The sequence below is a fragment of the Alexandromys fortis genome, unplaced genomic scaffold (assembly GCF_014885135.2).
Source record: "Alexandromys fortis isolate MF-2015 unplaced genomic scaffold, M_Fortis_MF-2015_v1.1 scaffold_47, whole genome shotgun sequence".
In the NCBI taxonomy this organism is placed as follows: domain Eukaryota; kingdom Metazoa; phylum Chordata; class Mammalia; order Rodentia; family Cricetidae; genus Alexandromys; species Alexandromys fortis.
Window position 1 is genome coordinate 1,934,454 of NW_026067957.1, and position 14,334 is coordinate 1,948,787.

General features: G+C 39.0%; 1 protein-coding gene across 3 annotated transcripts in view; it reads left to right on the top strand.

Annotated features, from left to right (window-relative positions):
• Cep128 (centrosomal protein 128) overlaps nucleotides 1–14,334 on the top strand; it is a 340,975-nt gene that overhangs the window by 123,330 nt on the left and 203,311 nt on the right. The gene's annotated exons all lie outside the window — the stretch shown is intronic.

A 14,334-nucleotide genomic window follows, 5' to 3' on the forward strand; every position in this document is an offset into this window, starting at 1 on the left:
GCTTGACCCATTTCTATCTAGCCTCTTCTAGGCTAACTCTCGCACCTGGACTAGCCCATTTCTAGTAATGTGTGTAAGCACCCCAAGGTGCGCTTACCGGGAAGATTCTAGCCTAAGTCCATCGTGGGTTGGAGCTGCCTGGGAGAGCAGAGCATGGCGTCTCTGCTCCAGAGAGCAGAGCTGTCCGGTCCTTCTGGAAGCAGAGCAGAGTCTGACCTCACTTCCTCTTCCGCCCAGAATTCTATTCTGTTTACTCCTCCCATCTATGTTCTAAGCTATGAGGCCAAGTAGTTGGTTTATTATAATTAACCAATTACCTTCCTCCATCAGTTAAGAGTATTTCTTTCTCTTCCAGAGGACCCTAGTTCCCATCACCCACATCAGACTGCTCACAAACTGCCTGTAACTCCAGCCCCAGAAGACCCAACCCCTTCTGACCTGTACAGGCATTCACACATGTTACAGCTTACGGTCACAATGCATACACTTAGAAATAAAAATATTTATGGCATTTCATTTTTATTTTAATAAATCTTGCCTTAAGATCAGAAAAGTAAAACAGCCACACTGGCTAGCCTTACAGACCAGGAAGCAATAACACATACTTTTAATCCCAGTAGCCACACTAGTTTGCCATAGAAACCAGGGGTAGAGGTGCACACCTTCTATTCCAGAGCTAGAGAGGATTATAAGATGGGAGGAGACAGCTCTTAGTCTCATTTTGAGATTCCTGGAGGCAGGATCGCCAATTTTGGACTGAGGTTGAGGTAAGAGCCAGTGGCTGGCTGCTTTGCTTTTCTGACCTTCAGGTTGAACCCCAATTTCTCTCTCTGAGTTTTTATTAATTATGCATCAAAAATATTAAAAATTACTAGAAATGTGGTCAGTTGAAAATGTAAAGTTTACTTTGCTTTACTTAGTTTAAATGTGTCTTACCTGCTTCTGATGGTGATGTTCCAGGTCTGTATATGTTGTCACAGATTTGAAGAATTCCTGTTTCAGTTGCATAGTTCCTAGGGCAGGATGCAGATAGGCCCAGTTCCATGATGAACTTTACCTCTCACTTGTTAGACTCATATACACATATACACACTTCCCTTTTTTTTTCTTCATTGACAAATTTTTGGAGCTGGTGTGTTTCTGCTTTTGGAGTTTGGGGGTGTGTGGCTCGAGACAGGATTTTGATGCAGAACACATCAAATTGGGGGGGAACTCTAGTCAAATAATCCCAAGCTAACTCCAAATAGAGTATACTCAAATATTTCTTTATTAAAAAAGGAAACTCACAGATGAGCAACAGGGGTCCAACATCCAAGTGTGGATGGAGCACGGGAAGAAGAGGGGTAAGTGGGTGGGACTGCGGCTTTTTGGCACCCCAAAGCCACACCTCAACCTGGTCCAGCCTCTCAAAAGCCATTGGCTGATGGAGGTTCCCCATCAGGGTTTGTTTATAGTTTTTGGAGCCTGTCCTGAAACTAACTCTTGTAGACCAGTCTGGCTTCAAACTCAAGAGATTCCCCTACCACTGCCTCCTGAGTGCTGGGTTTAAAGGTGTGTGCTACCACTGCCCGACTTCAGATTTTTTTGTTTAGTTTTTTGTTTAGTATTTGCATTATTAGGCACCCTGAGAACAGGAATGAAGTCCAAACATAGGAGGCATTCAATATGTATGTATGTGTATATCTATATCTATATTTATATCTATATCTATATATCTGTGGAACCTAAAAGTAGTTTTGTGCTTAATTCGACTGTATTTTGGTTGCAAAATGTTTCATGAAGTCAGCTGTATCATTTTTTCACTTATGACATCTTGCTGTTCTCAAAAGGTGTGAATTTTGGATTTTTTTTTCCAGATTTTGTACTTTTGGATTTTCAGTGTCCAATATAGTTAAGTCATGATGGCGTGTTATAGTGCAGAGCAAAGACATCCTGGCACTTTGAAGTTAAAGACACATATGCAATAGATACATCTTCTGTGGTAGCAGGGACTTAGATGAACTGGATAGCTGAACCATTTTATGTCCATGCTTGCTGTTGATAGACTGGAATTTTATCTTGGGTATCTTTTATCTAGGATGAGACACATGATGTGGGATTTTTCTCTGTATGTTGTGATTATCATTAGTAAATAAAAAAACTGCTTTGGACCTATAGCAGGGCAGAACTTAGCTAGGCGGAGAAAAGTAAACTGAATGTTGGCAGAAAGAAGGACAGAATAAGAGAGAAGCCATGTAGCCCTGCAGTAGACAGTCACTGGAACTTTCTTTAGCCAGTAAGCTACAGGCACGTGGCAATATACAGATTAATAGAATTGGGTTAAATTAATATGTAAAAGATAGCCAATAAAAAGTGACAGCTAATGGGCTAAGCAATAATTTAATTAATACAGTTTCTGTGTAATTATTTTGGGGCTAAGCAGCCGGGAACCAACGAGCAGCCTCCTTCAGCAGGCACAGAGGTCTAACATATAGTAGGTGTGCTAGGCATATATATGTGTGTGTGTGTGTGTACGCATCTATCTGTCTGTCTGTCTGTCTGTCTGTCTATCTATCTATCTATCTATCTATCTATCTATCTGTAACAAGGTCAGATGTGAAAACAGCAATAACAACAAAATAATCTAAACAAACAAAAACCATTCTGTTAGTGAAGGAAAGGATAAGGACTTTAATTACTGTTTAAGCAGCACAGTGACTAGGTTGATGAGGCTTCATGAAGTGAAACAGATGAGCAGGATTTCCTTTGGCTATGTTGTAACCCAAGGGAAGCCTGTACTTCATAGTGGTACTCTTGCTTGTCTCTCTTTAATATTAGCATAAACGTGTGGAAACTCTCTTTCTAATACACAACACAACAAACACATGTGCAAGACAGTGTCACATTTACACACCTTTTAAAATATCATTTTGTTTGTACCCTTTCTTTTGGCTGTATTTATTGTCCGAAGATGTAAGAAAAGCCAAGAGTGTAGTAAACATCCTATAACGCATTAGCAACAGTGATAGATAGCATTGATGGCTGGGGAGGATTGCCGTAAGTCTGTGTGCACCAAGTCACTACCTTCCACTTTTCCTGCCCGTATGTTTAATGGTGATGCTGTATTAAAATGTGTTTTCTCTACCTTCTGATTGTTACTTTGACAAGTGTTATTTTCCACTTTCCATAACAGGGAAAAAGCAATGTATAACACACAGAACATTTACACATGTATTTCAGACTTTTATTAAACTTATTATGAGGGAAAATGCTCTTCTGAAATGTTACTGAAATAATTTTCTCCTGTGCATACTGTCATTAAAGTTTATTATTCCTTTTGCTTCAGTTTTATAGGGAAAATTCTTTATTTCTTCCATTGTTCTAAAATGATCTTGTTGATGTTAACCTTTTGATTGTTCTGGCATTCATCTCAAAATTCATAAGAGTGTTCAGTATATCTCAGACACATTTGCATTGGCTTCACTAGCATATGGGGATCTACCAGAGTTAGAGGGTAATTGTATCAGTTGTGCTCAGCAGCTAAACAGTGTTTTCATGTTGATAGTTTAAATATCTGAAGTATAAAACACTGTGTCTGATCTAATTTTAAAAATTTATATTCTAATAGGTAGAGGTTTATGAATGATGCTGTTACTCCTAGAGGTTTCAAAGTGATTGCGTAGATTATGTAGCTTGTGTATTAAGGTAGGTTTTAACTTTAAACATGCTTGTACACTATTTTAGAAATAATGGGTGCTTAAAATTATGACAGTATTTAATATATTATTATGCTTATAAATACACATTGCCTTTTCCTTTAGTTTGTACAATAACATATCTAATAGTTGATGCAGATACATAAAGCCTATAAGAAAAATAGTGAAAAAATGAAGGTAATGTTCATTGTTATTTTTCTAATTTCAGCACAAGCATCAGAAGGACATTTATTTATTGTTAGCGATTTTCTTTACTGATTTCTTGTATTTCAGCTATACAAGAAAATGAGAAATTATATGGGTGGAAAGTATTTATTATTCTTGAGTATTCCAGCTAGAATTATTGCATATGTTTCTTCTTCCTCACTACCCATAGCTGGAGGAAGCTAGATATACCTCCCGCCATCATTTTCCACTTCTCCTTTAAGAGTTGTCCCCATATGCACTGCTCTCAGGAGTTGCTGTCGTATGCATACCTTTAATTAGTTAACCTCATCAAAGTTGAGATTCCTCGGGTTTGTCCAAGATCTATATACCACAAAGTCTGTGTACTAGCATTGCTGTGTTTATTAGGTAACAGTGGACCAGAGGCAAAAGTGGTGTTGCCTAAAACATTATAGGACTCAGCCTGAATGCTCCATCAGCTTACCCAGTGTCTGCCTTTGTCCTTTGGAAGGAGGATGTACAGTGAGCAACCCTGTTCTTGTCATTTGTGAGACTTGGTAGGAACCTTTGCTGGTCTGCTGGCAGAAGTTAATAGTTGAGATGCTCAGCTATCTAAAGCAGTACTTGCTCATTTCAGTAGTGATCCTGAGCTGTCTGTTCACTACCTTGTTTTAGTTCCTTAGGGATGAGATTAACTTCAATGACACTATCAGGAAATACTTTAAGATCACAGACTGTGAGCCATCGAAGAAATGGGGGAACATAGGAACTTAAGTGTTGCTGCATCCTGATCCACGGAGGTGTGTTTTTGTTCCCATGAAACGCTTTATTTAAATCATTTGTAAAGTGAGGCCTGGCTATATTGGACAAAACACTGGGGGTAATTTTCTTATACAAATGAGACCTGCCAAATGATAATTACCATTTATATTTGTGCATAGTTTTAGTGTTGGACTCTAAAACTGAGAAAATATAATGTCTTGCCTGGCATTGGGATAGAAGCAGGGTGAGGCAGAATCGGACATAGATTCTCTGCATTTTCTTCTTTATTTAGTGTCACTATAATGAATCAGGTTTGTGTCCTTTTATTGAATTTGTAGTGTTGAATCTAGTCCATGGCTACTGCATTTAGCTATTTTTGTTTTACGTTTATGTATTTTGGAATGGAAATAATTATTGATTTTTGTTAGAGAAACCAATTATAATCTGAGATTTCCATATAAGATGTATCTGTGAAAGGCAGAAGTGAGTGAATAGAGAGGTCTCTGTGCTCTGGAGAAGGAAAGAGGGAAGAAGTTAGTGCTCTCATAGTAGAGATGATAGGCACTGAGGAAATGTCTCTCTCAGTTTGATTTAATCAGTCCGCAATGTGTGTACACTTCTTTAAATGTGTTTTACACAATAAAAACATTCGATGTTATCTGTCAGTTAAAAAAATATAGTTTGTTTTTATTTTGACATCTGTTAGTGATTGCTGGTTTTTTTTTTGGCCAATTTCCTCTTTTTACTCAATCATTTTTAGATAGAGTTGGCATTTTACACAATGCATATTTTTCAAGTTCTTTCACCCAAAATTTCATCCATGATTTCTAAATTTGTTAAATACAGTAAATGGTAATGGGTATATCTCTGCCTGGGGTTTATAGTCTAGATTAGCTGTATTCTTATCTATCTGTCTATCTGTCTGTCTGTCTGTCTGTCTGTCTGTCTGTCTGTCTATCCCAGTTCCCATTCTCTCCCCTTTTCCTGCTGTCTCCAGCTCCCCTGCATCCCACCCTTATCCACTCTTCAGAGAGGGTAAGGCTTCCTATGGAGAGTCAACAAAGTCCAGCACATGCTTTTTAGCAGGACCAAGGGCCTCCCCACTATGTCTAGGCTGAGCAAGGTATCCCTCCAAAGAGAATGTTTTCTAAAGAGCCAGTACAATCAGTAGGGATAAATCCTGGTCTCACTACCAGTGGCCCCTGAAGTCTGTCCCAACCATACAACTGTCTCTCACATTCAGAGGGCCTAGTTTGGTCCTATGCTGGTTCCCTTGCTGTCAGGCTGGAGTTTCTGTATCCTCATCATGGTCTTGACGTCCTTGCTATATTCTCACTCCTCCCACTCTTCAACTGGACTTTGGGAGCTCTGCATTTGCTTGCATCAGTTGCTGGATGAAGGCTCAACGGTGACATTAAGATAGTCTTCCTTCTGAATACAGGGTAATGAAAAACCGTATGAATATAAGATGTGTGCTCTGTACAGTCTTTGCTACTCTGCAAAAATCACTCCTTGTTTTTGACTTGGTGGTTTGATGGCAGCAGGAAGAAGATCTTGATTTTAAAGTTTTCTAGAAGCTTGAGGATAAAGGAAATCATATGCGCTGTGAGCTGACTGTGAGCATTACTCTTTCATGCTTTGGGCCACTTTAAGTTTGAGACTGGGTGTCTTCTTTCTAGCCCTGGAACCTAGTATGTAGACCAGGCCGACTGGACTAGAACTCCCAGAAATCTGTCTGCTTTCCTCCCAAGTGCTGGGAATGAAGGTGTGCACTACCACACCTGGCCTAGGAGTCTTGTCTTCGTCTTCCCTTGCTAGGGTTACAGGTTTGTGAGGATGACCTGGATGTTACACGCATATGTTGTATGTCTGAGCTTAGGTCCCTGTGCTTTTGGACAGCAAGCAATTTTATCTGCCTAGCCATCTCTTTTTCAACCACCACAGTGGCTGATTTTAAAAGCACTGAAGTAGTAAAGTCCAAGTTTGCCAGTCATATTAGCTCTTGATTAGGTAGAGCGGCCTGCTACTCCTTAACTCAATTCCGGTGATAGCTACAGGCACAGAGAGGAAAGCAAATGTGTTGGGCACTTTCCATGAAAATCCTTCCGTTAGTCTGCTTTTCTTTTCTTCCATAGTTACATATGATCTCCACAATAAATATTGGGCTAAGTAATGCTACGTATGATTGACTATGGTGTCAAAACAAAGGTCATAGGATGATTTCATATCACACCTCTTTCGGTGATTGCTTTGAAGTTAATTAGGCCTTGCTGGCTCTTCTTGACCTTAAAAGTGAACATAAAATGGCTGCCCATGTTTGTTTTCAATGACTCTTTTACTGCTCTTTAAAGTGCTAATCGACTCAATTCATTTCTCATTTGATGATGATCGAGAGTGTTCTGTAGATTTTAGGTAAAAACCAATAGGAGGTGTTTTTTGTCGTGGATATTAGCTGTGTGACTTGGTGATTTACTTTCACACTTTCTTCTCTTCTCTTTCTTGAGAAGAAGTGCTTTATGGGAAGAAGGAGAGGAGGAAATCGTGATGGGTTTTAGAGACATGACTAAACATGCAAATACTGTTATTTGAGATAGCTTGTAATTTTTTTCTCTGAAAACTGAACAACACTCATTCCAGATGCATAATTAAAAAACCCATTAGTTTGTTTTCTTGTTCATATTTTGTTTTATAAGTAGATACTCAACAGAAGTAGCTGACTTTTAAATACCAAATGTTATTTCTGTTTCTAGGCATTTAACAATAGAAATATATAATAATCACAGATTAGTGATTCTAATAGTGAATGCATAAAGTGCTCCCTAGATAGTATTCTTTTCTTTAACTGTGAGAATTAATTTCTAGGAATATAGCCAATGTATACCCATCAACTTTTGATCATGCTGTAAATGGTCTTTGTATTTCTCAGTTCTATCTTAGAAGAGGGTGCTATAAGGCCTGAGCCAAGAATAATTTTCCGTAAACGGAGGTTGCATGTTTAAATTTGAATTTCTCCTGTTTTTGTTTGTTTTATTGATAACGTTTGAAGGCTGCTACAGCCAGTGCTGTGGATTGGATGCCAGTCCCACCTGGATTTTCATATGCATGAGGTCAGAACTCATGTTCTCATGCACTGTCCGTCTTGTTAGCTCTGCTGTTTTATCCAGCATCTCAGGCTAACCCCTTCTGCACTGTTACTTGTAGCTTCCCCATCCTTCGGAGGAAATGATGCAAAGTATGTCTATAAAAGAAGCAGAACAGTGTGTATGTAACCTAAAAGTAAATTTTTTGTTTTAGAACACCTATCTTCTAGTAGAGTTACAGTATTCTTTCATTTGCCTGCTTAAATATTTATAAACAATGAGCCTGTTTGTGTACACATTGCCTCAGTGAGTTCAACATTAATTTGTGATAAAAATATCCCCCCCAAAAGTGGGACGTAAGAGGCTGCATTAAGGAAATGCTTGTAAAGGAATAGAAAATAATTTATTAATTGATTGGTATTTGAGATACTTTGTTTGGTAACAACTAAAAAAAGCTCAGATTGGCGAGGAGCCAGACGTAAGATCTATATCATGGCAGGTGTTATAGTATGGGGTCATGTGGAGTATCATGGAAATGGCCCATGTTCCTGTTTGAAGCTTGAGGTTGTATGTTGTTTCTGTAATGTCCATGTGGGTGAGGAAGGCACATGTTACTGCTTTAGCACAGTGGAGAATTCTTGGTTTTCCTGAACTTCTCTTTGTCTTCCTCTCTCAGCACTGCTGCTCTCAAGACGACAAGTAGGTATTTATGAAGTTCTGTCTGATTTCTTGAGTTTAAAGTTACCATTGCTTTTCTATTTAACTTATTATTGTGTGTCTTTGAGTATATAAATGATGTGTGTGCATGTGGTTCATGTGCCATTGTGTGTATGTGTAGGTCAGGGGATAACTTGGTAGAGTCCAATCTCTTTTACCTTTGCCCTCGTTCTGGGAGTTTGGCTTAAGTACTTGCGTTTCCTCAACTTTAATCCATGGAGCCACATCACAGACCTTTTATTTTGTTTTGCTCATTTTCTTTTTATATCAACATCCATGTATACGACTAGTTTGAGTTTACAGAATTTACTATTGTGTAATTTCTGTCTTTAATTCGGTTTGAACAAAGTGGTTATGACGCGACAAGCACCAGAAGGGATTTCCACAAATAATAGTTTTCTTCTGCCTATTTTGCAAGACAGTTGGGGTTACAGTTTGGTGACGTGGTTTCCACATCTCTAACAAAACTCACAGTGGATGGCTTTTCTCCATGGCTGACATTTCAGGGTGCCACAGGTCTCTTGCTGCCACTGGCATGAGGGGTGGGAGCCTTCCTTACAGAGTCAGGTTAAGGACTTATAGGCAGGTCCAAGCTTTGTTCAGGGAGGTTTCATAATTTATGTGTAATGTAACTGTTGAATTTAAAGCTAGAGTAAGCTGTTTCCCTAAGTTCCGGAATATTCCTCATCACAACTTCTTGACTGATGTGTGTAGCTCCAGTTTAACAAGCCACACTGCCAATAAATCTTAATTAAATCTTACTGGCTTTAGTTCCGCTGTTTGGTAGTGTGTGGTCCCTGTGTGTTCTACTTGCTATCTCTCCTCCCCCAGTGATGTGTTAAAGATGGTCTTAGGATGGAAGCATTTCATATTTTCTTATTGAAGTTTGTTTTCAAGGTAAAGGAAATGATTACTTTAAAAATTAATGATTTACTTAGGCTATGAGCAGTTTATTTAAAATAAGTTTTGTTAAAGTATGTTAAAATGTTTTTAATTTCATGTTATAAATATTTTGGAAAAAATGCCATTTTTAGCACTCCCTTCCCCCCTTTCTTTCTTTCAAATCTGGGTCTCACTGTGTAGCCTAGGCTGTCCTAGAACTCACTATATAAACCAGGCTGGCTTCTCACTCACAGAAATTGTTTCTGTTTAGGGAGTGCTCATTGAAAGTATACATTACCACGCCTAGCTTGTTATTGTTCTTTTCAAATATTTTTTGTTTTTATATTTTGAGACAGTCTCTCTAATTTGCCTATGCTGGCTTTGAATTGCAGTACAGACAAGACAGAAATTCAACTTCAGTCCTCTTGCCTCACCCTTTAATGCCTTGAGGTTACAGCTCAGTGTCACAGAGCCTATCAAGAGATCATTTTGGTTTTGTTCTTTATTTTTGAAGCTGTTACATTACTATTAAAGTTATGTTTTTTTTTTTACAGTCTTAGGACCATGGAGAAAGTGTTATGGAGCATAAAGAAAATGTTCAAATATCTGTCTATAATTGTAGCATTATGCCTTGATCATGGAATTATAAATTAATGGGTTGAGCTGTGTATGTGTGTGTGTGTGTGTGTGTGTGTGTGAGAGAGAGAGAGAGAGAGAGGTTGAACTTTTAAAGAGTTTAGCGTTTCTTTTAGACATCCATGTCACTAGTATAAACCTTTCTTGTCTTAAAGTGGACACTTTGCGACACCTCTGCTGTTCTGTCAATGGGACTTTGCTTTATCATTTTGTGATTAGCACATTTTCTTTCTTTTCTTTTTTTTTTTTTCATCTTTACATTTTGTTTAGTTTTTTGAGACAAGATTTCTCTGTGTAGAGTCCTGGCTCTCCTGAAACTTGGTTTGTAAACCAGGTTGGCCTCAAACTCACTGAGCTCTGCTGCTTGCCTCTGTTTTCTGAATGTTGGGATTAAAGGCGTGCACCACTACAGTTGGGTTTTGATTAGCACATTCTTTTTTTTTTATTTAAAACATTCCTTGGCCTATTAGCTCAGGTTTTTTATTAACTAAGTCTTTTATCTTAAATTAACTCATTTCTGGGATGAATGGCTTCATACCAGAGATGCAGGGATAGTTCAACATATGAAAATCTGTCAACGTAATCCACCATATAAACAAACTGAAAAATAAAGCCCACATGATCATCTCATTAGATGCTGAAAAAGCTTTCAATAAAATACAACATCCCTTCATGATAAAGGTCTTGGAGAGAGCAGGGCTACAAGGAACATGCCTAAACATAATAAAGGCAATATACAGCTAGCCAATAGCCAACATCAAACTAAATGGAGAGAAACTCACTGCGATCCTACTGAAATCAGAAGCAAGGCAAGGTTGTCCACTCTCTCCATATCTATTCAATATATTCAACTGCTATGCACTACAAAGCAGTGTTCGGACAGTCCAACTGTGAAGAATGGAGCAGAATGGGAGGGCAGATTTTCCGGAGAGATTCGTTGGGTCTTTGGGTCTTATTACCCTCCATCTAGGCCATAGAAGTCTGCTTTATCTAGAGCATTCCTTCTCATTTTTTTTCCATTTTCATCTCTATAACAAAACCTGAAGCTGAATCATGTATATAGAAATTTATTAAGCTCCAAGTTTTGGAGCCAGACAGCCCATGTCTGGACAGTCCAGCTCTGCTGAGTATTCGTGGCTTCATTACATTATGCGGGGAGCATGTGCATGTCAGATCTCAGGTGAGACAGGAAGCCTGAAAGCCTGGGAGGATCGCGCTTTAACTTCCTCAGCCCTGCTGTGAAAGCAAGTCAGTTTTTCAGAACTGTGTTAATTTCTATTGAGGACAGCATCTCCAGTGGCCCTCAACTAGGAGCTGCTCATAGACCATCGCCACGTGATTGGCCAGGCCTCCAACACCCAAACTCAATGAAACCACAGCACTGCTCTAAGGTGGCATGGACAAGCTTACATCTTTTTGGTTTTTTGAGACAGGGTTTCTCTGTCTTTGGAGACTGCCCTGGAACTCAGTCTGTAGACCATGCTGACCTTGAACACATAGATTCACCTGCTTCTGCCTCCTGGCCACAAACTTATATCTATTGATGGTCATGGGACCCATATAGAGAATACAAAAGTATTGTATGATGTCAGAAACCTCCTTAAAAAAAAGATAGTGGCGAAAAAAGGAAATTTTCTCTGGAAAGTTAGGTTTTAGTGGTGGGAAAGAACTTACGCATTATGTTTTTAAAGCTGTGTCAGATAGTCTAGACCTTGAAGGTTTAGATGCTCATGTAGAGGCTAGAGGAACTTGTATCTGAAATGTTAAGGAATTCCTGAAGGACAAGGCAGTTGAACTGAATGACGTAGTTTGTGTTGTCCCATGGTCCTGTGCGTTTCCCTTCAAAGGGAGGTTGGATCTAGTGTGCTGCTTCAGAAAGAATTATGATTGGGCAGTAGAGTTTTTGTGGTCAGTGAAGATATAGCGTACAGAGATCACAATCTCAGCATTTTTGACAGTCACAGGATAACAATAGTCCTAAACTAAGGTTGTCTCAAAAGCATGTGTGTAGTATTCTGGCATTCACAAGATGAGAACTCTGTAGGAGGAGCGTGTTGTAATGGAATTTAGGTGATAATACATTGAAAAATTCCAGTTTCAAGTTTCTAAATCTGAGGACCAGATCCAGGTAATGGATTAACTTGAGTTCATCAAGACAAATGGTTTCTTTTCACTAGCCCTATATTGAGGTAGAACAACTTTGGACAGAGTTGTAAAAATCCATGAGTCCAGGATAGACATAAGTAGGTGTGTTTGAGAAACTGAGTCAGAGGAGGAGACAGTAGAAAAGAAGGTAAGACTGCCTGGAAAGGCAGGAGATAACTTGTCAAGAGCTCTACACTTATTGGCAGGGGAGCTTTAATTTATTTTGTAATATTAGCCAAATTTAAATCATTTATTTAAATTTATTTGTAAAGACATTACTCTTCCTTTCATGAATCAACTGAGCAAGCCAGCGATGAGCTCCAGAGACGGAAGCGGCAGCCACGGTGCCTATATTGGTTTCCACCAGGTCCTCTGCACATATATGGCAATTTTTAGCTTAGTGATTTTGGCCTTCCTTAGTATGAGAATGAGTGGGTCTCTGACCTTGAGTCTGGTCCTAGGACTCTGTTCCTTCTGTTGAGCTGCTATGTCCAATATGATAGTTTTTGCTTCATCTTATTATACTTTATTTTGTTGTGTTTGGTTGTTATCACCTAGAAGCCTGTTTTTTTCTAATGAGAGACAGAAGGGAGTGGATCTGGAGGGGAGGGAAAGTGGGGAGGAACTGGGAGGAGCAGAGGGAGAGGATTGTATGATCATGATATATTCTTTGAGAAAGGAAAAGAGATTTATTTATTTTTATCTTATATATTTGAGTGTTTCACCTGAAAGTCTGTCTGGCACCCATTTGTGTGCCTGGGGCCACAGAGGCCAGAAGAGGGCATCTGATTCCTTAGAACAGAATTAGACAGTTGTAAGTTGTCATGTACGTGCTGTGAATTGAGCTGAGGTCCACTGGGCCCAGCCAGTGTTCTTACCTGCTGATCCATCTTTCTAACTCCAATCATTTTTTTTTTTAAATTAGAGGGCCTTGTTGCCCGCACACTTTATGGGGTTTTCTTGTGTCTTATTAATTGTTGAAGATTACTAGGCTAGTGTGTAATGATTGAACATACTAACACCTAGACTATGGTCTGTTATTTATTCAGTTCTAGTAATTTCATTATCTTACAAGGCCTGTGTTATATGGCTTTGAATTTCTAGCGCATTTGTTCAACATGCTTGAGATCAGGAGCAGCTCATATTCTAGAGCTTTTGAGGGTTTGAACTGTTTTTGTTGACCTTCCCAGTTAAACATTTCTAATTCACAACCAGAGTGAGACATTCTCAGTGTTGTGTCAATGTTCCTAAAGATGTCGACTTGGGGGGCACTGGGAATTTTGAGCTTTTCCTATCAAGAGTGCTTGTTTTTAATGAAATTATTTAATCACAACTATTGAGAATTGTATAATAAATATGAATGATCGTAAATTGTTCTGCCTAGAGGAGACCCCCAAAGTACTTGTAATCTCTTCAAGGACTTTTGACAAACCTCTCTTCATTAAATGTATTTGTTTACTTGGAATGTGTTTCCATCTTGGTTTTTATTAAATTTTCATATCTCAAAAGCATGTGTGTGGTATGATGGCATCAAAAAGATGAGAACTTTACAGGAGGAGTGTAGTGATAGGAGCAGCGAGGCTGTGTCCCCGACACCCGGCCGCCCGCCCGCATGGCTAGCTTATGCCCCAAAATAATTACATGGAAACTGTATTCTTCTAAACACTGCCTGGCCCATTAGTTTCAGCCTCTTAACACATTTCTAATAATCTATGTAGCACCACGAGGTGCACTTACCAGGAAAGATCTTAACCTGCGTCTGTCTAGAGTGGGAGAACCATGGCGACTCCTCGACTAAGCTTCTTTCACCCAGCATTCTGTTCTGTTTACTCCACCCACCTAAGGGTTGGCCTATCAAGGGGCCTAGGCAGTTTCTTTATTAATAAGAAATCACTCCCACATCAGAGGAGCATGTTGTGATGGAGTTTAGGTGATAACACATTGAAAGCAAGCACCATATTTTGTAATTTATATTTCTGTGTTTTAGTAATGTTTAGGGTTCACCCCAGATCAATTTATGATTTTAGCTTTTCTTCTGACCCACTAACAGCACTGTTAACAAACCACAAAGGACATTTTCAACATTATTTCTTTTGTTTGTAGAATTTTCGCCAGTTGTTTATACTTGAGTTCTCATGGGATATCTATTGTTCTAAGTGAAGGGATGGCTGGTCATATCTGTTCTAATCCTGTTCTTAGGATGGGTTGCATAGATACCTGTGTCTTGGCTCTACTTAATAAGGTTCTGTTTT